General features: G+C 50.3%; 1 long non-coding RNA gene across 1 annotated transcript; it reads left to right on the plus strand.

Annotated features, from left to right (window-relative positions):
• The first annotated feature begins 6924 nt into the window (after positions 1 to 6924).
• On the plus strand, positions 6925 to 22165 carry LOC140644174 (uncharacterized). The gene is made up of 4 exons (XR_012039747.1): positions 6925 to 7032; positions 17381 to 17563; positions 19651 to 20103; positions 21989 to 22165. It is a non-coding gene; the product is annotated as an uncharacterized lncRNA (long non-coding RNA).
• The last annotated feature ends 1936 nt before the right edge of the window (positions 22166 to 24101 follow it).

The raw sequence follows: 24101 nt of genomic DNA on the forward strand, positions 1-24101 counted from the left end.
TGCAAAATGTTCCTGGTTCCCAAAGGGAGAGACTAGAGAGGCTCCAGGAAAAAAGATCTAGACTTCTTCGAGGTACCTGTGCATGGAGGGGAGGGGAAGGGGCTTTCATGGGCCTTCAGTGAGGTTCAGTAGCTCTCCCTTGTGCTTGTTGTGCATGCAGGATGTCTGCTTCCCCCAGGCGATCCTGCTTTCCCAGATCCATCATTCAAGAAGGGCAAGGAGGGTCTGGGGAGCTACAGGCTGGTCAGCTTCAGCTTCACCTCCTGGAGGACGTTTTAAGGCACATAAAGGACAAGAAATGTCTGGGAACAGCCAGCAGGGATTTACCAAGTGTGCCTGACCAACTCAGTTACCTCCTATGATGTGATGTCTGGCTGTATGGAAAAAGGGGGAGCAGTGGATATTGTTTATATTGATTTTTAGCAAGGCTTCTGACATCACGAAGTATCCTTATAGCCATACCGGGTAGGTATGGACAGGCTGAATGTAGGGAAAGGTGGGTGGAAATTTGTCTAGCTGTTGTGTTTAAGGAATACTACTCAACGCTGCTCTTTCTGTCAGTCCCAGTGTGGGCACCTGTAAGCCACCCGCTGATGCTGTCATTCTGTCTTTCCAAGAAAGGACTTATGCTCTTTGTGTGAGGGCTGCCTTCGCCAAACAGCTCTGACTCAACAGCATCCATGCCAGCCTGCTGGGAGCCCCTTTAAGAGGCCCAGCCCTGCCTCAGGTACAGCCTCCATGGCTGTTCTCAGAGCTGGTGGTGGCTCTTCGCTAAGGACACTTGGACATCCCACCTCCAGGCCATGCCCAGCTCCTCCAGGTAGTGAGCTCCAGCCCTTTATTTCCTCTGTGGGCTTTTCCCTCTCCCCATAAGCAATGGTGCATCTTCCCAGAGTCTGTGTTGTTTCTGTCAAGGGTATCCAGACTGACTCACTCATGGGTGCAGCTCCCCAGAAAACCATGGCAGAGCAGTCTGCGGTGTACTTGATGTCTGTTCTTGCTGTCTGGAGAGCCCAGGAGCACCCTTGGCTGTCTTAGCACCACAGCCTGGCTTCTCCTTGATGCCTCTGCCAGATGATGGAAGGAGGATGACTGGAAGCAGGGAAGAGCTAGAGGAAGAGGCCCTCCAGGAGTGTGCAGAAGATCCAGGGGTTGCGGTAACTCGAGGTGACCAAGGTGTTGCTGTGAATGCATTTGCACTGTGCCAAGCTGTCTGTGCAAATAAGGGCCTCTCATGTTGGGAGGGAGAAGCCCTGCGGTGTTTGGCGGACAGTGAGCCAGCAGTGAAGAGGCTGCACAGTTTTCTGCTGTGTAATCTCTGAATAATAACAGAGCTGCTAAATATGACTTCTCAGGGTTGAATGCAAAAAAAACCCAAACAACAAAGCAATCATCCTGGCAGGCACAACAGGAGCTGGAGGGAAGCAAAGTGCTGTGAAGGAAGGATCTTCTTGGTGACTCGAGCTCTTGTCTTCCCCACCAGTGGTCAGAGGCAAAGCTGTGTTGAGAATCTGTGAGCTGCAACCTTCCCCGATGGCCGGAGCTCGTGTCAGGCCTCTGGTCTGTCTCCACTTTGCTGTGCTTTAGGGAGGGACTTGCAAACTGTTACCACCAAACTGCTGTTGGAAAGCGGAGCTCAGCAATGGCCCTGTCCTGCTTGCAGTGTGTGCAATGGGATGGGAGGCAAATGAGGGTCTGCAAGGCACCAGGGCTATTGTAAGGATGGAAAAGAGGCAAGCCAAGGGGACTGGTGCTTCTTGTGGTGTACTCCTCTAGGACACAGCGAGCCGTTTTTTGTCAAATGCGTAATATATAAAAGCATGACTCCTCCGTGAGAAGAACCTGCTAAAGACCTCTGTGGGTGTGCAACTCTTGCCCAACGAGGAGGTAAACAGAACCTTCCTGCTTCCAACTTGCTGAGCCACCGATCCCTGACACCCTGGCTGCATCCCCTGTCCCTGGAGGTACATACGCACTCTGCCTCCCCTGCCAGGACACAGCTCAGCACTCTCCCTTCTACCCTGGGGGAAAACTCGGCTGTCTCCCTGCAGATATGGAGGCCAAATGCCTGCTCTAGTGAGTTAAACAGTGTGAAGGGATTGTCACTGGATGGCCATCATCTCTAGATGGGGTTGGTTCAGGCCAAATCATGCTCTCCCAAACTGTTCCTGGATGAGCATGGGGAGGTCTTGCTGGACAGGGACTGTGCTCAGGAGCAATTTGTGTGTTGAGCTACTTGTGGAGGTTGAAGAGAGTTTGATAGCCTGGATATGGGCTGGGTGATGCCAGCTGACATCAGTGCTGGAGAACAGTCCTGGATGCATTTAATTTACTAGTACAAAGAGACATCCTGGCTGGACAAGCTGTAAAGCTGGGCTGGTGAAAGGCTTGGTGCCAGGTGTGGGAACAGTGCCTGCTGCACGCAGCAAGGTGTGTTCACAGCCACAGGACTCATGGGAGAAGTGTGTGGACATTGGAGGCTCCTTAGATACAGGCTCCTCCATATGGAGGCGGGCAGCTGACGGATTCACAGCGATGGTTTGTGCAGAGGGATGCACAAAGGGGTAAGCTCTTGTCATGTATGTGGCTTCAAACATTTGTGTCCCCTAGGACACAAGTCCAGTGTCCTTGGCTGTGCCTGATGGGAGCACACAATCTCATGCTTGGCTCAGCTCCGGGTCCGAACGTGCCATGGAGATTGCTGCCTGGAGAGCGTTGCTGTCTCCAAGCTGAGCACACACAAGCAGGGGACCAGTTCAGTCCAGAAACGGCCCGTAAGCTCAGCTTTGCTGGCTCGAGGGCAGCAGTTCTGGTGCTTGGCTGTTTCTCTGCAATGGGCTGAAGCCATGTGTGCTTCTCCCCAATTCCGGGAAGAGGATGGTGCCTTTGCAGCTGTTTGTTCTTGGGAACTGACAGTCCCAGGAAAGCTGCCAAATCTCTGGCTGATGGATGAGCCCCTCTCAGAGCCTGAAAACCTTTCAGACAAACAGAGTGGAGCTCTTTAGGGAGCTGCATGTGGGGATAATTCAGAGTGAGGGGGCAGAATTGAAAATGGGAGCACTGTAAAGGGTGGTGACAAAAATGCCTCTTCACGTGCATGGGATTCCCCAAAGCTGTGGGGAAGAGAGTCCGGGAAACTGGAATTACTGGCCTGAGACAGAGAGAATATGAAAGGAGTTAAGACAGCGAAGATGTGAGCTCCTGACATGACGGGGAAGCAATGTGCCTTAAGAAGAGTCATTGAAATGAGCAAATTCGGAATGAAGAGAATGAAATGATTTCTGTCACAGCTGGAGATCTGGGGAACTCCTGGCCACAGTGTGCCATGAAACTAAGTGGCTTGGGAGTTAAACATCATCTTCTCTGGCACTGTTTGTGGGTCAGTACTTCCAGCAAACCCTTCTCAGTTGAAAGTTGCCTTAAAGGGAAGCTAAATTACCCCAGGGCCTGTGTGGATTGGCTTTTCTTGGATATCATGCTTAGAGAGAGAGCAACAGGAGAGCAGAAAACAAATGGCAAAATCAGATTGCAAAGGCTGCTGGCCAAGATTACCAAATGCAGGCAAGATAATCTCTGCCTCATAGTGCTCACATGTGGGTCTCTTGTGGTCCTTGGAAATGTTTCCTGACTGTCTCTAGCCGGCAGCAAAGCAGGCAGCTCTTGGTGACCTGTTGGTCTCTCCATCAGGCTGATGCTCTGGTGTATTATCCCACGTGTGTGCTCTGTCAGTTATCCCACGTGCAGGCAAGTGTCACCGTCCAGCACTGCTGAACCAAGCGATGTCCATCCAGGAATGGGAGGACAAGCTGTGCAAGCCATTAGAAAGCATGTTGAGGGCTCTAGTGCAAGGCACAGGGGCTCTTCCAAGCCTTCTGGGCTGCAGACTCCTGCAGACAAAGGAGATACCTGCCATTTTTGAAAGTCTGGGTATCACACGTGGGATATTTTTGGCTTTTATGCAGATGCTAGGGCTGAGCCCTTTGCTGTAGCCAACAGAGTGGTCCACAGGCTACAGGCAGGTCAGGCTGCTTAGCACAGGGAATTTTCCTTAGTCTCTACGTTAAGTTTGCTGACGGTTTACTGGGGGAGCAGTACAGCACGGCTTTCCCTCGGTGTCCTTAACTCTGCTGCTACTTTACGCCACCAGGCAGTCAGCCTGCATCTGGTTGCACGTCCCTGTGAGGTCCTCCTCCACCAAAGTCTTTGTGCTATCAAACAGTGCTGATGAGGGGCCTGCTCTCCAGCCGTAGCTTCCGTCTTTTACTTCCCCTCTAGTGGTCCCCGCAGGGTGGGGAGCAGCCCAGCATGATGTCCTGCAGATGACTGGCCCAGGTTAGCTCTCTACATGCTCAGCCAGCTGGCATGCAAACTGCTTAGCTGGGCTGATGTTCCCTCGCTTGCTCTGCTAAGTAGCGTCTGGAGCGGCTCTGGGAAATTAAAGCCTTAACAGAAGCTGTGGTGGCAGGTCCTGCCTGAACACACATGTTTTCACCCTTCCTCAATGATTCTTGACTCAGGTGATGTTCCTGGGGGGCAACGGGAGCGATTTCCTCCTGGTTCTCACGGAGGACACCTGTGGGTCTGCTGGGAGCCCCTGCAGAGCCCCCATTTGCAGCCCCCGAGCCTGCCAGCATGAATCACTCAGCTGGCCCCACCAGGCCAGGCCGATGCTTGCAGCGCTTCTGGGGAGCAGCAGCAGGGGAACAGCAGGGAAGGGGGCAGAGCAATCTGTTGCTCAGTGCAAGTACGGGGCCAGAACCGGGAGCACACAGCCGGATGGAAACCGGAGCGCAGTGCTGGGTGGTGGGTGGGCTGGCAGAGACCCAGGGCTCGGGGAGCCTCCATGCTGGGGCTTCACACCTGCCTGATGCATCTCCAGGGAGCAAATCATGCCCGCTTGCCTGAGCAGTGTTGCATGCATCCTGGGTCTTCTTGAGGACCATAATTGCACTAACGAAATGGCTGTAAAGAGCAGGACACAAACGTGTCTCTTCTGTCATTTATGCCCTGATGGCTTCAGAGCTGGTGCCCATGTTGGAAGGACGAGTGGGAGGGCTGTGCAGCTGACCTGGCTGGGGAGCGCAGAAGGGACACTGCTAATGGCTCCAGGAGGTCTTTGGGTTGGGCCCATGGGGGACTGGGGCCATGTTGCTTCCAGAGAGGAGTCTGAGTCACACAGGAGCCCAGTTCTGCTGCCAATCTGGTAGGCAAACATGTACATTTACTGCAGCACAGCAGAGTGAGTGCAGTGCCTCAGGCACAGTCAGGCCCTTGTGTACTGCCTGGCTAGGGCTGGCACATGCAGGCTGGGAGGGTGGGTGACTGCTTATGGGGCTGCTCCTGCTCCCAGGCAGGTCTTCTCAGCTTCAGAGCAATCTTAAAACTCCTCCAATTGCTCCTGTCTCCCCATGCTGTGCTAAGGTGTGACATATCCTTCTCTTTCAGGCAGCACCTCAGGGTGAGATGAAGGCACGAAGGGAGCCTGCTCTTCTCCAGCTGTTGCAAAAGTTGCGGGATGGATTCAGCTCTTGTGTGTGGACAACAATACATAAGTGTGGATAGCAAACGTGTCTACGTGAGACCTGAGCTCCCCTAGGACTTACTGGGGCTGGAGAGCAAATCACTCCCCACGGTCTGAACTGTCCTCGCTGGAGATACCTGCCTTGTAGATACCTAAAAGGAGATGTCCACAACCTGGGGCTGAGCAGATGTGGACAGTCCCACACTGTGGGAGCAGGCATGGTTTTTGGCTGTGGGCCGACCTAGCAAGGTGTGAGAGCAAAGCGACTAGGAACAAGGGTAGGGTGGCAGCCCCTGCCAAGGAGCGAACTGTTCGTCCGAGCTGGTACTACCTGCGTGTCCCATCCTGACAGCACTGCTGCAGGGCATGGGACGTGTCCTGGCATTGCTGGGCATAGGATACATTGTGCTCAGATATCCCTCCTTGCTCAGGACAGCACAGCAGCTTATAGGGATCACTGCCTGCTGATCATCAGTCAGGGGAGTACTTTTGTCCTCTGCAGGCACAAATTATAACCACCAGCCTGTTGTAGGCATGGGCCCAGAGTCAGAGGCTCCTGGGTCACAGCAGGGCAGCTGGCTTTTTACCTGGAAATGATGCACTGGGTCAAAAACTGACAAGCAAAACGGCTCTCCAGCCCATGGAAATGGATGGAGGTGGTGGTGAAAGGGGACCTAATCGGACATCTAGCCAAAGATATGCGTTCAAGCTCTGTGCAGTGTGTTCCTCCTTGCTTGGCTTTTGCTGTGTGCTCCCCTTGGGATCCATCGGGGACACAAGGCTCGTTTTTGCTCCCTGGCAATACTCTAAAATTTTTCAGAGCCCATGGCCTTGTGGGGCATGGACTATGGCTTGGGTACCTCAGCTCTAGTGTTTCCAGTTCTTGTTTGCATGCTTTCCTATTTAATGAATAGTTCTGCAGCTAATTACTGATAGGACTATTTATAGTAGCCTAGTTCTCCCTAACAGGTCTGTTTGCTGCTCCCTGCCTGCACACTCCTTTGACATAAATAGAGAGCCAGGGTGGTTGTAAAGCTGGAAGATACAGTGTGCAATAGGAAATACCAGGGAAGGGAATGAATCCTCCTCGCCCCAGCGTCCTGCTGTCCTCTGCTATGTTACACCCTCTCTTGCAGACTCAGCCAAGCCTGTTATGGGAGGAGGAGTGACTCTCGGAGTCATGCCAGACCTGACCATGCCTTGCTATGGGACAAAATCACTGGAGAGATGATCAGCTTGGGGCCTTAGTGTGGCTGGAAGAGGAGTCTGGACCATTGCCAGCAGTGAAACCGAGAGCTCCAGGGATGCATGTGAGTCTGTAGTAACGAGACCTGAGTGGAATGTAGGGAAGTCTGTGTGGGTTGGAGAAAGGAGGCGGGTGGATGAGCTGCATGAGAGGGTGGCACACCTCGGGACATGCAGTGTGAGCGGCGTTGCTGGAGACCCAGGCAATCTCACCTCCGAGGGAGCTCTGTAGCAGCAGGGGACCGAAGCTGAGGATAGGGGCAATGGTGAGTGTTTCTGCAATCACTTTGCATTTCTCTGGCAGTTAAAGCAGCAGCATTTCCTCGTGTTGCCCCTGCTTAGCCAGGGGCTGGCTCCCATCACTTGTACATCCCTTTTGCTATCAAACTGGAATCCAGAGCTGCACTGTGGCTCTGCTCCAGGGTGTCTAAGGAGAGATGGGAGCTTTGGTTTCCAAAGTTTTCTTGGTTTTGTAAACAAGCAGAAGGAAATACTTGACTTAGTGTGGGGGTTAGTTGAGGACACTGTGGATGCTACTAGTCTGCGTGGATTCCAAAAGCAGCTGGACAAATTAATGGATGAAAAATGCATCAAGGGCCATTAAACCTGAAGATACCATCTCAGGCTTAGGAAATCCCTGAGCCACAGGTCACTGGGGGATGAGAAAGCATGCCAGGGATGCTTTCCCTGTTCTTACAGCCTTCCCTTGCTGCCTGCTGTTGGATATGGTGATAGGCAGACCAGAGCTGCCTGTTTTTAAATTCTTCAAGTCCGTTACTAATCCTCATGAGCCACCGCTGCTTCAAAACCAGAATTTTGTCTCTGTAGGAGCCCCTGTCGTGCTCAGTTCACTTCTAGCCTGCTTTTTCCACTGTTGCTGTGAAACTCCTTCTCCTCTATCAGATTAAAACCAGGAATGAGCCTGAGTGTTTGAGAGAAGACAGCATGTTATCTGAGCTTGTTTGGACACCACACAGATCTGCATTTTCAGATGGCCTCTGGCAAGGGACACAAATTTCAACAGACTGGGGTGGGTTTCCAGAGAGTTTGCCTCTGTTCCCACTGCCTGCTGCAAGTCGATCCCTTGTGCACAAGAGTTGCAGACTTATATCCCACTTTGCTGGAGGTGGGCAACCAAAATTATTGATCCCATTTGAAAATGGGAAAGTTATTAAAGGAAGCGTGACTCAAACGATGTGCTTTAAGATGTTCTAGGATGTTCCTTCTTACCATGTTTAAAGAGCTGGAATAGCAGATTTGTTTCATCCCTGAAGAAGGTGCTTGTTTCTGAAGTTATTTCCACAAATTAAGAGCACATGATGCTCTATCAGTAATGATAATTAAGTGTTCTCATATCGAATTGCAAACTTAGCTGTTCCATGCAACTACTTGTAGGAGAAGGAATTACAGAGCACAGTAAAAGTTAGTGGTTCTGGCTCATTAGTGACAGAAGATTAAATAGTGAATGTACTTGAAGCATTTGGTACTGTTTCCTGAAAGACAAATCATTAGTGTAATCTGGTTCAGCTTGAAAATAACGCCAGGCCTGGTTGAGGTCTGTCTGCGGGCTGCAAACCCATGTGCAATGAGCTGGAGCTGTGCGGAAAACTGTGCGGGGACAAAGCTCCTTGCAGCTCAGGAAAGTGAGAGCAGAGCAGGATGGTGTCGGCTGGTGGATGTCCCTGAGCAGGGGTCCCTGCACCGAAGGTGATGGGAGGGAGAGTCCTGGAAATCTTCCTCAGGCAAACAGCTCGCTGCTGCCTGCAGTAGCTGCAGGTTAACCAGATTTGCTCAGATCGCGGTTTCCCAGCTTGCCCTGAGTGCACAGAGGCTTGGCTTTTTGCCTCTCCACCTTCCCTGGGCTGGGAACGATGCCTCCAGATGCCAAGAGTCAAGAAGATTACTGCTGAAAGGTAAATGCTGTTGGTCTTGGGGCAGCCAGTGCTGAGAATAAGGCTGTCCAAACAATGATGAAAGCAAATCTCTCTTCACCCCCAAAATGCAGAGCTTTTGAAACTTGACTCTGGGTTTGATGCTCAGGTCTGTGGTTGCTGAAGATTGGGCTGGACAGAGCCCTGGGGAAAAAGTGCTGCTCTTCACACTGCTCTGGTTTCTGAACATGGGCTCTACACCAATCCAGTGTCGACAAGATAGCAGCCAGATCACTAAGGAGCTATGCTGGTGTAACCTGCCTCTCTCCAGTTGTCCTGCATGTTTCTTCCTTGTTCCATATTCCCATGCCAAATTTTTAAAAGCTCTGCAAAGATGGGGTGATGCTTGCAAGGCCATTATCATTAGCACTGGAGTAAATGAGCAGGCGGAAGCTGTAAGAGTTGCCAGAGAGAAGCGTGGTGGGTGCAGGGACTGTGCAGCCTCGTTGGACTGGACAGCAGTCCAAGTGACTGAATCGCTTTGGCACGGGCTGCCACAACCCTGAGACCAGTCCTGGAGCCAGGCATTTGTTACATGCACAGCAGTGGATCCCCAGTTTGCCACTGCTGCCCCTTTCCCCTGCTTTTACCTCCAGACCCTGGGCATCCACCATGGTCGGGGTCTGGATGGCACTGAACTGGGCAACCTCTTTGCCCCCTCTTTGGGGTTGAGCCATCCATACTGTGCTGGGTCTGACTGCAGGGAAAACAGCTCAGTTCTGAGAAAAAGCTGCAAGAAACTTTTGCTAGGTAGCTTTCTCCCCGTGCACCCATTGGACCTGCATTTAAGCTCAAGCCCTTGCCCTTGGTCCTTGACTGAGCTACACAACAGGTTTGCCTGTGTCTAGCCCCATACCCGGCCAGTCCTGACCCTAATCTGCTTGGTTTGCCCTTCTTGCTTGGGCTGTTATGGGCACATGCCCCTTGCTAGTCCCTCACTTGCCTTGTCCTCACCCTTGGCTCCTGGCTCACCTTCTGTTGCGGAGCCACCCCGCTCTGCCTGCCTGCAGCCCATGTCATGCAGGCTCAACAGCCGCAGCCTAGCCCAGGAGATGACCGTGCAGCTCTGCTCTGGACCTCTGGGTGTGCAAAGCATCAGATGAGCTCACACAGACTTTTGAGACAATTGTCTATTCTGTGAGTCGTTTCCCCAGCCCCCTACTATGCACATCCTCTGAGGCAAGGAGAAGCATGGGCTTATGAGTACCCCTCGAGGGGTGGTGGGCTGGAAGTGACCAGGACAGTGGTGGGGAGGGAAGCAGGGCTGGGGTGAGCGTGGCAGGATGAGAGAGGGACATGTTTCCCCCATGTTTCTGGTGCTTCCCTTTGAGCAGAGGGATGCTGCACCAGGTAGCTGTGAGCTCACCGCATCCCTTCCCCCTGGCTCTGGCCCAGTCCCTGCTCCTCCATCATCTCTAATTCCCCTGCCTGGCTGCAGGCAATCTGCAGTATTTCTGCTGGATGTGTGCAGGGCCAGTGGCTGGGCTTGTGCCAGCAGCCTCACCCTGCTCAGACCAGACAGCATCAAGGCTCTGCACCGTCATTTAAGTCAGGGTCTGATGAGAATGTGACTCAGTTGGCATCAGAGCTGCAGCATCAGGCAGAGCCATACAGATGAGGGTGACTGCAGCTCCACTGGCTCCAAGGTGTGATGCTGGGGTGGGATGGGAACATTGCCCTCCCCTGCTGTTCCCAGGAGCTTGTGGAAAGGACTGCGATTTGTCCTGCAGTGATAAAGCATTGCATCTTTTCTGTGTGTCCAGCGAAAGGCTGAGGATAATTTCCTGCTCTGTGCAGCTCCTCTTGGCCCGACATCTCTCGCAGCCATTTGCTCTGCAGCGCTTGTGGTGTGGCAGCAGGAAAGAGGGAGCAAACACTACCTGTTCATCTCCTGATATAGATAAACAGATATCCAAGGCTCCTACTATGGGCTGGGACATTGTGGCTAGCCTGGTCTGTGCCACCCACACCATGGACTGTCAGCACAGCTCTGAGCGGTGTTTCTAACTGGTGAAATCTCTTTTCGGGTAAGGAAGGGCATGCTCCCCGGGATAAGCTTGCTCTGCTGCTCTATCCTCTCATTGAGCAATGTCTCAAGTACTGCCCTGCTTTTCCGCAGCTGTCGAGGGAACAGCTCAGGGCAGTCTTGTCTTGGCTCCAGACTCCTGCATGTGCTGTTCTAGTTAGACACAGATTGACTGAAATCAGCTCTGTGATGACAGAATTTGCTCTGGATTCAAGTCCCAACTTGGTTTCAGGACAAGCCTTGGGTTCGTAACTGACCTCGTGCCCTAGCTGCTGTGCAAAGAAAACTGAAGGCCGCAAACCTGCAGAGCACCCCAGTGCACGTCAGCTCACCCCGTGGTCTGGGCAACCTCTGCCAGGATGCTCGGGCCCCTGGGGCCTCGCTTGCACCAGGCAACACTGCTGGAGAGGGGCTGGTGCTTCTGGAGGCGTCATCGCCTACGTCCAGACCGCCTGCAGGATGAGAGAGGGAGAGACACCAGGGGAGAAGCAACAGGGCACAAGATGAAGCTGTGATGGCATCCAGCTGTGCTTACCCTGCTGCTGCCCAACACCCAGTGCTGCTCTTCTCCACTGGAGCCTTGCTCCCCATGTCTGTCCACTTTGGATGGGAAATGAAGTGGGTTTACATGATGAACATTACCACATTATCAAATCATCCCAGCCTAAAATTAGCCCTTAATGCAGGAAGGGGAAGGGCTTTGCAACGTGGAGCTGAATCAATAACAGCTTTTCTCCATCTCGCCATACCTCCCTGTGGCTGTCCTCAGCAGCAGGAGTGACACACTGTGCCTGCGCTCCCCTTTGTTTAAGCAATGTCAGTATTTGGCTGATGATGTTGAAGCTGAGATCGATACTTACCAGGTTTTATAGTCTCTCATATGCCAGGGAAAAGAATGCCATTCCTTCTGTCCAGAAACAGAGAAACACTTGATGGTGAAGGAGAGGAGAGAAAATATAGTGCTGGATCAGGTGATAATAAACTAATGATAATCATGAGATGCTGTAAGGGAACAAGAAGAGGTGCAGGCTCTGGCTCAATTCAGTACCCCTCTTGCTTTCTGGGCTCTGTTGTCCCAGCACTTTGAACAACGAAGTAGGATGGGGCTGAGGAAATAATCTTCCCGCAGCCTTGCTGCCCGTTTAACTCTCAGCTGGCTGGGCGTTGCTTGGTGTGTTCATGAATCCTCATCAAAGATTTATGTCCCTCTTTAGAAGTGCTCTCCTTAAGCAACTCCTATTAACACAAGAGGTAAAGCCCTTCAAGGATTGCAAGCTTTCTCCTATAAGCAGGAGAGGAATTATTGCTGTAGCCTGCAAAGAAATGAATCCTGCAATGCGAGTGCTGGGACAGGGCTCCCTCCCGTGCAGTCCTGGCTCCTGTCTGAGGGAACTCTGGCTTCTCCCACCACTGGCACTCCCACCACCTCAGGTCTTCAGGGCAGGGAAGACACACCAGAGCCTTGCATTACAGGAGGGAGACGAATGAAATATTAAATGGAGAAAGATAAGCAGATGGTGATGGTGGGGAGGAGACCCCAGTCTGAAATCACCAGCTCAGCCATAGAACAGCTCGTTGGGCCAGAGGGTGCAATCCTTTCCCAGGTCTCCCCTACCAAGACTGAGTCTGGAGCTAGCAAAGGAAATAGATGCTAATGGCTGGAGAAGTGCCAAGCCCTGATTCATGGTGCCCTCACCTGCCCTGCAGCCATCATTTGAAGCACAGAGGTTTGCTATTTGTAATGAAATGCAACATGTACAGGAGGGTTTTCTCATCTTCTTCCTTCTTTGCTTCCTCCCTGCAGAGGTTTGTGAGGTTCAGCCAGGATGTCCTGGAGACAGACGCAAGGCTTCCTGCATCCTTTCTGATAGGTAGCAATCACAGGGGGCAGGAGGGGCAGCTAAGCAGGCAGGTCACCAGTGCCCGTGGGGTTGGGAAGCACAGCATTGCCAGGCAGGGCTGTCTGGGGTTCTTGCCAGCATGCTTGGGAATGTATGTTGGATATCATGTCTGTCCTTAGCTGTGCGTGCCCTGTGCAAGCAGCTCTGATTTAGTCCCGTCCAATTCACTCCTGTACGAGACGTATGTAAATGCACGGTCTGTGCTATTTAAATGGTGGGAAGAGGGAAAGTCTCTTTGAATATTTACGTTAGAGACTATGAAATTTAATCAGCAATATTAACAAGTGAGGAACCCTGCTGAGATTCGCAGTGAATAAAAAGGTTTTGACAGAGAAAATGAATAACCTGACAGTAGCCGAAAGGGAAGCTAGAGTAAAATTGCTTCAAAGGCAGTTAGCCCAAAGTGATGCGCAGAGAGCTCTTCCTTTACGGTGCCTTTAAACGAAAGACTCCTGGGAATAGTCATAGCTGGTTTCACAGTCCTGACTCCCCTGTAGGAAGAGTGCATGTGTGGAGGTGTGTACTGTGTGTACGTGCGGTATCCTGGGTATGTAGAGTGCCTCAGCCCCGTGGCTTGGATGCCAGTGTGTTTTGCTGGATGCTGTACTTCAGCTCTGCACCGCAGGTGTCAGGATTTTCAGAGCGGTGTAGCATGTCACTGTACCACTTGCTGCTGCGTTTGACTTTCTCCACACACGCTGTGTGCTTTGGGTTTGCATGGAGTATTTGTAGGTGCAATTTTTCATGAGCCATGTGGGGGATGAAGAGGGTGTGTGGCTCAAGTATTGGACAACTGGACATTATGGTGTGGAGCAGGGTGCATTGGGTGCAGCATTGGGTGCGTATGGTGTGCAGCAGGGTGCCTGCTGTTAGCTTTGAGGTGGAGAGCTGTGCATGGGTTGGGAGTTGTTGACTTCTGGTATGCTTTTGCTATGGTGAAACAGTACATAAGGCTGGACTGTGCCGGCGTATGTGAGTAACAGAGAGACTAGGGCCCATGGTGCAAACATCAGAGGGTTGATGTTGTCTGCCACAGCCATGGTTTCAACAGCAAAGGTACTAACCTCCTGGGGAAGCATGCAGATTTTCAGGTGCGTGTTGTTCATCGCTGCCAGTGCTTGGGGGAACAACACAGCACCTGTATAGTCTATGCTCCCAGGTCTATGTGGAATTAATTTTCCTAGGTGATTTCCAAGGGTAGCCACAGAAATCCCTTAAGGTTACAAAACAGCTGATGTAGGTTGACATGCTGGAGATGCAGACATCTCCAAACTCATCCGAATGGAGCTGCCTCCTGGCTAGAAGATCTCTCTCTGTGCAACTACCAGGACAGGTACATAATAGCTCCTGACATCTCCATTTAGTCAGGGAATTGCATCCTGTGCAAGCGACCAAGCAGAAATTTTCATCTCAGATCCAGCAAGATGGAACCTGAGCTCAAGCTTTCCCTGTGCGCAATGACCAGCGTAGGGAAGAATCACCCTTCTTTACTGATGCTCATCCCATTCTCAATGTCTCCGTAAAATGTTTCTGCTTCAGCAGAACAGCAGGTTTGCTTGAATTTTCACAGCATCGACACTGCCGTGATGATGTTTTTACCCTTGTGCAGGATAGGCACTTGCTCTGCATGTCAGGAGCAGGATCTCAGAGTATCTTGGCAGCGACAGCATAATCCAGGAGTACCAAATTGGCTTCTTCTCCAAGAAGTGAACCATGGGCTTCACCTTAACCCTGGAGATGCTTATTAACAAATATGTAAAAGAATAAAAATTGTGCAGAATGCTTGTCTGCTTCATAGACTTTTAAATAGCCTGTAACTCAATCTACTACTCAGAGCTGAACATTAAATGGCTACAAATGGAACTGGTGGGAAAACACGACCTCATTAAATCCGTGCACCATCCATCACAGGCTGGATGCAAACAAACCACATGCAGATAGGACTTCAAGCAAAAAAAAAAAAAAGGAATAACAGAGAGATGCAGTCTCAGCCTAGCAAAGGTCATCATCTCTGGTACATCAATTACTCCCTATCCCTACTGGAGCAGTCTGATTCAACTACATGCGATTCTTGGGTCAGCCTGGAAAAACCAAAAATGATGATATTTTAGAAAAAGCCCCAAACCAACCAAAACAGTAAATTTTTTATTACAGAGGCAGAGAGATTAAACATATCCTAAATTATACATACGTGGGGTTCATTACAAACACATCAGGGAGCTTTGGGCTGACTATAAAAACATTACAAGGGAAAGCTTTGCAAGTTTGTATGCAGTAAAGAAACCACTGGATAGATAAAAAAACAAGTAAAACTGTTGCTAAAACTACTCAGTGGTAGAACTTTACTCCTCCTATTTGGGACTGAAGGCTGATGTCCAACTTTAGCAGCAGCCAGACTGAGTGAACTAAAACCTGAGAGAAACATTGCTTATACCAGCCTGTGAGAAGTCCCTTTCTGGGCTCAGAGACACTGGGGTTGAGTAAAAGCTCAGTAGTTCAAATTCCTCCATCCCTCCTCCTGTTGAATTCAGCCAGCAAAGCAAACAGCTCTGTATAAAAGGACGAAAAATCTTTGATATACTAAAATGCGGTTAAAACAGGGCACTGGAAAAGGCAGTCCCACAGTGCCACAACACTGAACTGTCTCAGATATCTGCCTAGATCTGGCTAGCAGACACTGAGTCACCACGACTTGCAAAACTAAAGCAGATCGCCAAATACAGAATTAGATTGGATTTAACATGAAGATGTATCTTTCTTATGCTCTTTCTATATGGTTTTACTATTTTATGTAATCTGGTGCAATTTCATGTCTGGGCACTCATTTAGCAAAAGGTGAATACCTACAGGCAACAATTATTTGTTACATCCCAAACAATACACACAATTTCTGCATGGATGTAAGGATCAGGAATACAGGTGAGACACTCAGACCCTTGGAAAGGCTGAATGTATTAAAAGCCTGATAAAGATATCAGTAAGCAAATCCCGAATAGCTGAGAGCTGTTTTCAGCAACCATAGAGGATATCTCTGCAGAAAGACATAATTACCAGCTTTGGGGCAGAAAGGTGGAGTCAGGAGAGCTTCATAGCATGCAGCATCCTACTGCTGAGCCAGCAGAGGATGCTGCAGAGGTTCATCCATGAACCTTTGCTGGGTGAGGGTCATAAATACCTTTGACACTGGCTTGTGTGGTTGGCTGCTTTTTTTTTGACATTGGCATGCCAGTAACTAAGCTGAATAATGTGCATCTCCCTGCTCATGTGTTACTGTTACAGGAAGAAGTTTCTTCGTGACTCATTCCCATTTTATTCCTCTGACTGCTCGTGAAAAATACAGCAGATACGTGCAGAGAGGTGAAGGCTCTTGCATTTTGCATTGGAGGAGGGATTCATCTTGCTAAGAGTAGGCAACGTAAATGTAGATGCCTTAAATTTCCTTCAGAATTGGGAGCTCTGCAGAGACATTCAGTTTGCAGATGAGGAAACCTATAATCACTCACCCAGCTGAGGCTGTCTGTGTGTTTGCTGGGTGTCCGAACACTCTACTGCAGTCAATGGAGACATAGTCAATGCAGCTGCTGGGGTCTGGAGAGTGATTCAGCCCAACAAATGCCATGTCTGGTTTGGCCTGACCTGATTTTTGTCCACTGGTGAGGGGTGAGGATTCAGGGCCTGACTGAGTTTCATTAGCTAAGGCATTTAGAGCCATTTGAAATAATCGAGGGTATCCAAGACATCCCCAAGGTCATTATGGACAGGACTTCCCAGAGACCTTCTGGACAGGCTGCTGGAGGGAGGTAGCACTGCTCACAGTGCCAGACACTAGACAGAACATGTCTTCTTTTGCACCTATGTTACATGCAATGCTCCCTCTTCTGTACTGTCTTGGGCCTTGACTCAGTTGTGCAGTCTGCTAAGTGTAAGGCTCTGGAGTCTGCAGCTGGTGCCTGCCCCTTGTCAATATTATGAATAGACCTTGGGGTGTGATTTGTTCATAGTAACGTTGATGTCTGGCGCTCAGCTGCTCACGCTAAAGCTTTTGGTGCTGAGATGCTCTGGAGTATCCTGCCTGGCCTGCAGTGATCTCGGGAGGCATACAGTGCATCTCCTGTGGTATCGCAGAACTTCTAACAAAAGCCCAACTGGGCTGTTACTACACTGGCCTCAGGTGATATTTATGCCTGGCCCTGAACACAGTGTGTTCTGCCGAAACCCTGGTAGCAGAGCAATAACCACAACAACCTGCCTCGTTGACTTGAATCTCATGCTTCAGAGCCCATTAGAAATTCTGGAGAACATGGACTTGCAGTACTGCAACAGCATCAGCAACAAACTGTGTCCAAAATGAAAAAAGGGAGTTTATTTCAAAGTTCATGCTCCAAGCTGGTGGAACATGCTCTGCCGTGGTACATCTGAACTTGAGATACTGTAAAAGATAAGGATTGATTCCTCCTCTGAGTGTCTCGGTCAATCACAACTGCCACCAAACCTCTGAAGTGGGGCACACCATCTCTTTCTGCTTTCCCAGCGGCAGCTCCCACCCTTGGGTGGGAGTCAATCCATCCAGAAAGGGTTTTTTCTCTCTTTTTGGTGGTTTCCCTTGCCACTTGAAAGAGGCTGGATTAGTATGAGCTGCATGTTGCCCTGGTCCACAGGATCAGTAAATTCTCCCCTTAAACCCCAGAGCTAATGAGTTAGTAATTCCTCCTCATGAGTCACTTTTTGGATCCTGTTTCCTTTCTCTTTTCTGAAGCTGCTTTCTAAAGGACTTGGCCAACTGCAGAAAATCCACCAAACCTGATGTCTGACCCCATTCAGATCACACACTGGAGCGGACACGGGACTGACGTGAGCGTGCATCGCCCCGAGAGTGCGCTGGTTACCATGCCCTCTGAGCAGTGCCTGGGGCCTTGGCTTCATTGCATTAGCAATCCAGGTCAGTTGTAAAGTGAATGCTGATTCCGCTGCCCTATAAAACATCTGAGTATGTGTGGGCATGCGTGTGTGTGCCTGGGAGTGATCCTGCTGCACAGAGTGTCCTCCACACTTTTTTTCTCCAATGTGTTAAACACTGTCTCATTTCCTAATAGCCTGGAGCCTCAGGTCAACAGACGCTACTCATCTGCTCCCCTCCCTGCTTTTCATGAGGTTCCCCAAGAGCATTGCAAACAGATGCCAAGGTGCAAAGTCTATTAACAGAGGATCATGCAAGGAGAACTGAGACATACACAGTTTGACTATTTATGACTCTTTCTTTTGCTGAGGTCAAGCGCTTCTTGAATGGATGTTGTGTAGTGCACCAACACACACACACATACCCCTCCACAAGCTCCTACTATCATGGTGCGGTGGCAGTAAGGGGATGGAGATATACGTGATGGTTGCATGGGGAAGAGGTCAATGCATGGTCCATGTAGGCTCCAGTTCTCACTGTGAACCTTCTTCCTGCACAGACTTCCTTCTAGCACGACGTGTCACTAATATCATGATTTAAGCCCAGGGCTGTAGAAAGGACAAAGGATTTCCATGGGGAGCATCCCTGTCTCTGATCTGGGAACCCAGAGTGGCTGGCTAAACAGTGCTGTTTGGCCTCAAAAATGTATCAGGGGCTGCATGTAGCCACTTGACATTGTCCCTTTTGGAAGACTCTGCTGAGAGTGACAGCTTGACAGTTCTGTGAAGCAGTCGTCTGTCTGGAGGAATGAGGGGAGATTATTTGTTTATTTATTTCTACCATGAATAACAGGAATACGAGCACTGGCACAGACTCAGTCCCACATGGAAGCAGTTAACTTGGCAGTCTCAGCGGAGGAAAGCCAGGCATTGTAATAGGTATTCCTGTTCTGCATTTTAAAAGCAGCAGGAAGATGTTTCCTGATAACAGAGATAATGAAATACTTTCTCCTCCTCAAGTAAGGAGGCAGGATGTGAAGTGGCAATTGCTGAAGATGAACTTCTCTAACCGGCTCCCTCTACAGCACTAGTAAAAAGATCAGCTGGGGAGTTCTCCCAACAATTAATGCTGAACTGCTTTAAAGATCTGTCCCAGTCCATCTGCATTCCTGCACACTTCCAGTCCTCGCCTTCCTCGTACTCGTCAGCCGTTAGCAGTCTCTCTGGTGTATAGATGTGATTACATTTCTGTAACTAATTTGGCAGTATGTGTTCAAACTCTCAGTCTGCTGGAACGCTGAGAGCACCGCTGTCCCACGTTCACGTAGCAGCAGATGGCCCTGATTAATGGCCACCGTGGTGACACAGGCGCCTCCACTCTGGTCTCAGCCCCAAGCAGTCCGAGCAGTTTTCCTTCTGGATGGTGGCATAGATCCAGGTATCCAGATGAACAGAGAATTTTTTAAGGTTCAGATACTTGCTGCTGTCAGCTCTCACCCCATTTCACACCACTACCAGGGAGAGCCGCTAATGCCTGTCTGTGGATGTGAAAGGGAAATGTGTTCACTGGGAAGTCCCCATGAGACTTGTGAAGATTGGGAAGGGATCCTTGTGACTCCATCTCACTCTTTTTACTGGATCTCTTCCTCAGTGGCCTCTGCCTAGCACAGCACTGCCCGAATAATGTGATAGAGCTGGGTCCTCCTGGAAATGCTGGGTGACCATGGGTGTCCATGGAGCTGTTTGGTGAGGGCAGCAGCCATCCTGGCACTTGGGATGAACTGGCAGAGCAGCCATGCAGCTGTCTTTGGAGTTGTCATTTCAGCCCTGAAGGATCAATACCCAGGTTTCCTGCTGGTCTCCAAAATGGGGGATACCTTGCAGGCAGGGGCACTGCAGTGTTGATATGTTGCACAGTCCAGCAGGTGTGAAGCATTTTTAATTGGAAACAAGTAGGAAGGAGCCCTATAGGCTGCATGACGCGTGTGGCAGGCTAAACTGCCTGCCTGGCTGTGATCTGTGAGTGGCAGGACAGTGCAGGAGCTTGGTGTCAGATTGGGGCTGCTGGTTTGCAGAGTGGGTTTGAAATTGTGTGTGGTAGTGATGCACTAATTTTATTTTCACATGCAGATCTAGCTGCAGCATCAGAGCCCTGAGTGCACCGAAGCCTCTGTAACACCCTCACGCCCACCCCGGGGGCTTGGCTGCCTGGGTTCAAGGCGAGCTCTAATACGACACAGCTGTGTAACCTTGGGTCAGCTTGCTGGGAAAATAGATAAGCTGCGAGAAAGAGCTCCTGCCCTTTGCTGAGGAGCTGCAGTGAGGTTCAGATGCTTGCCCTTGGTCTGTGCCTGAGCTCTGCTGCAGGTATACCTGTGTCTGGCCATGCACCTCGCTGATCTTCCTTCTCTGACTTCTTGGACTGAGCTGGACTTGTCTGGAGATCCCTGGGCTGTGGCTGACCCTGGAAACCTGCTCCAGGTCTGCTCTGACCTTGTTTGGAATGGCACCCCCTGTCCGTGAGGATGCTGTTCTGGTGGTCCCCTCTACCTATGGGGGCAGCCTCTGTGGGCAGAAGGTCAGGTACGTCTTTCCCCATGGGTGGGTGTGAGGGTGGCTGACCTGCGAGCAGTGCCCTGTCTGCATGGAAGGAGGTGGGGGAAGAGAGGCTGTGGGCTTCCTTCCTGCACTAGGTTTTCCTGGTCGAGCTTTGCATGAATGTCCCTTAGCAGCCAGATTGGTTCCTAAGTGTGCTTATATTCCAGTTTCCTTCGCTAAAACTCTCCAGGAGAGGTCTGTTTCTGGCAGAGTGTATCTTATGGCCAGGTGACTGAGCTGGGCTCTTGTATCCCAACTGGAGATGTGTGTAGTGGGGCAAGGTCTCCAGAATGTGCCTCTGGGAGAGGAGGGAGCCAGCCCCTGTGAGGAGCCCCTTAAAATGCCCTGGTGCACATGGCTGAGGTGTGCAGGACTGAACCCAGTCTGGGGTACCTGAGGCCCTAAAGTGTGCAGGTAATCTCATGATGCAGTGGCTGAGTTGTGTCCAAGGAACGTTTGTGCTTGGAACACCTTGCTCAGGCAGGTTGCTGCAGCGTGTTCATGTGCTTTGTGCCAACAGCCTTACAATAACTTTTCTGTACATGATGGCCTCTGAGGATTGCTCCTCTATAGGTAACACTCAGTCATCAATCAATGATGTCCTTTTAAAAACATTAAAAGCCCCTGTGGTTTTGCTGCCTGGGGCAATAGCCTGTTTCCCTAAACAGCACGAATATTCTGTGTCATGGGGGATCTTTGAACTTTCCACACTGGGTCACTTAGTAAAAAAATACCCCCCCCCCCCCCCATCTGCCTGGGTATGAGATAATTTGAACCCTGTGATTTGAGAAGTATGGAATTCCCCAGCCCAGAAGTGGTTTAGAAAATGTAAATGTATTTAGGCTTATCATTTCAACCTCTGAGAATATATTCAGCACGGCACAGAAATGGACAACTGTCATGATTCCTTGCAAGGCAATCCCAGGGCTGCCGTAACGTTGTCACCTCTGTGATGCTGCACAGCACTAACATCTTACCGATGGTGCAAACTGCACTGATGCCGCAGCTTTTGTTATAGCCAAGGGGAAACAAGCCACAGCAATCTCGCCAGTTGACTCCTGGCACCTTGCGCTTTCAGAGCAGTGCTGAGGTCAGGTTAGTGTTAAAGTTTTCTGAAACCCCGGGAGAGATTTTCACCAGCTTGAGGGAGGAAAAGGCTTTGGATTAAGCTCATCTAGTGTACCTGTGGGGAAGCACAAATGCCTCTAGGCACTGCATTTCTTATTTGTTTATCTGAGCCTTGCATTTACTCACTGTTACTTGTTTATGTAGGTGTAGCTGTGCCCAGAGGAAGTAGTCTTTGGAAAACTTGAGATGCTGACAGCTAATTATTTGTCCTTCATCAATAGGTAGACTGATTCCAAAATGATCCAATTTAATTAATGAATATACTGTGCTTTGCTAGGCATACAGCAGAGAGCACTCAGGTGCTTGGAGAGCTGCTTTTGGCCTCTCTTTCACCATTTCCCTCTCAAGGGACTCCCCAGCTTGGTGCTTTGTGCTTTGCTGAAGTTGTCCCGGAGTGCTCAGCCCTTCCAAGGTAGTGGTTTTTAACAGTTTCCACCAAGAAATGCAGCTCTTCTTTCTCCTGGTTGCATTTTTTTTCCTGCCTGTGCTCTTCTGCTTTCTCCTGGTGGTGGCTGCTCTCTTGGTACCTGATGTGGTCTGGCTGGTGAAAACCTTTGGAGCAGGACCCCTGAATCGCTGCTGCTGCTTGTGAGGACCCATCAGGACCTGAAAGACATGCCTGGCACAAGCAGCAGAGAGATACATCAGTGTAAATCTGAACAGCTCCAGGGGGTGCTGTCACCAGGGACCGTTTGAAATAAAATGCTCATCTACAGACAGTGATTTCTTCTGTTTGTTTCAGTTTTAGGGGCTGAGGAAATACAGCAAAGAGCCTTCAGGCTCCTCACCAGTACAGTTCGGCTTATCCAGGCCAGGAGACTGTTGCATTTTTATATACAGTGTTTTTCTGAATCAAATTGTACACTCATCAGAAAATGGACCTTGCTGTTTGATGTATGTTGAAAAGTGCCACGTATGTTTATTGTGCTGTATAAATAAAATATAATAATGTTGAGACTCAAGGACTCCCATGGAGTCATTCAGAAGAGAGGCAGAGGGCCAGTGAATGAATTTGTTCAAGATTCAGAAAAGGGAAAGAGATTTTTCTTTTTTTAACAGAAAAAACAAGAAAGAGCCTTTCCTGCTGCAGAAACGGGTCCTGAGCTGCCAAAAGACTGGACTAAGCAATAAACTAGATCCTATGGTTGATGAATGGGAAGAGGTATGTATTGGATGGGATTTTTCTCCCTAAAAATGTGTGGGTGGCCCAGGGCTGCTTTTGGAGTTGAGGGTGCAGGTTTGTTTCTGCCTGAAGCTGACATCTGTATGGGGTGGGGGGGGGCGGGAAGGACTGGTTCACACTGGCCTCAGCCACTCAGTGAGCTGTTTCCAGTTAGTGATGGTTTAAAGGTGTTGAGAGCTCAGCTGGTGGGGGTGTGTGTGTGTGTGTTTTCATCCAAGAGCACAGGATCCCCTCATGCCATCTGGCCATCAACAGAGGGACAGAGACCATAAACAGTAGTGAGATGCTCTGGTGATCCTTCCACTCTGGCAATGGAAACAGTTTGACCATGCCTGAGCCTTCCACCATGGGTGGCTGTGCCCTGTGATGGCACTGGTGACATGCTGGGAGCAAGAACAACTCCAGTTGCTCCAGCTGACCCTGCTTTGAGCAGCGGGGTTGGACTAGGTGATCTCCAGAAGTGCCCTGCCTTTCTCAACCCACCTCAACCTTGCTGGGTAGAGACTAGAACCGAAACAGGTATCGGGGGCAGAGATACAGAGAGGAGGGGAGGGAATGAGCAGATGGCAGCTCTAACCCTTGTATGTGGAGCACACCTTCAGATGGAAGGTGAAGAGCTGCAGGCAGCATGCCAGGAAGGACGTGGTCAGTGGTAACATGTAAAGCTCCCAGTGACCGTGCTATAGCAGAGAAAGCTGTCAAAGTCATGCCGTTAAGGACCAGGCTTTCAATAGGGCACAGCATTTTTTGGGTGCCTGATGATGTCTTCTGAGAGTCTGACACCAGCAGTCTGTGCCGAAGCTTTGCATTTTCAGCACTGAGCTGTTTTCGCACTTGGGCCCTAGCTGCCCTCTCACTTTAGATGAGCCCCTTTCTCCGGCTTAGATGCAGTAACAGCGAAATCTATGCCGATGGGGCATGTTAATGCAAAACTTCCCTGCCTGTTTGCACCTTTTCCTGGAGCAAATCCAAGGCTGCTGCAAACACAAAGGGATTCATCACTCTCCAGCTGTCTGCAGACAGCAAACCAAGAGCAGTGTTTGACAGTGAGGAATAATTACCTTGCCAGCATTGCTTTACCCACATTTCAAATTCAGAAGGGAGATAAAGCCACATTACCACTGGCTCAGGCAAGGACCCCATTGAGAAGAGCATCTAGTGTGGCTGGAAGCTCCCTCATGCTGGGCGAGATGTGCCTGTGGCAGCCTGGTGGAGGGAGGAGAGGCACTGCAAATGCCATCTCCCCCCACCCCCTGGGTGTCCTCTGCATCTGGTCCTTCCTCGCCAATTTGTTCCTGTCCAGGGGGGCTGGCTTTGGTTACAAATGGCCCTGTGATGCTTGAGATGCCCAACCAAAGTCTGGCATCATGAATCCCGCCCAGCCTGAGGAACAGCATCCTGAAGTGAAGTCTGTGCCAATTTATTTTGCTCATTCTTCCCACCTCTTTAATTAAATTAGCTTGAACATGAAGGGTTGCCTGACCCTTATTGGGTTAAATGAGCCAGTCTCCATGGCAACCTGCTTCTCAGAAGGTCTGACATCTTGCTGTCTCTTCTCCAAACCCTTCCGCATTCCTCGAGTCTGATCCCTCTTTGCACATGCTTTTTAAAGGCACAAAGTTAGGTTTGCATCTGGGCTGTGGGCTGCTATTTCCTAACGCTGCAGGAGCTG

The sequence above is a fragment of the Ciconia boyciana genome, chromosome 26 (genome assembly GCF_034638445.1).
Source record: "Ciconia boyciana chromosome 26, ASM3463844v1, whole genome shotgun sequence".
Classification (NCBI taxonomy): Eukaryota; Metazoa; Chordata; class Aves; order Ciconiiformes; family Ciconiidae; genus Ciconia; species Ciconia boyciana.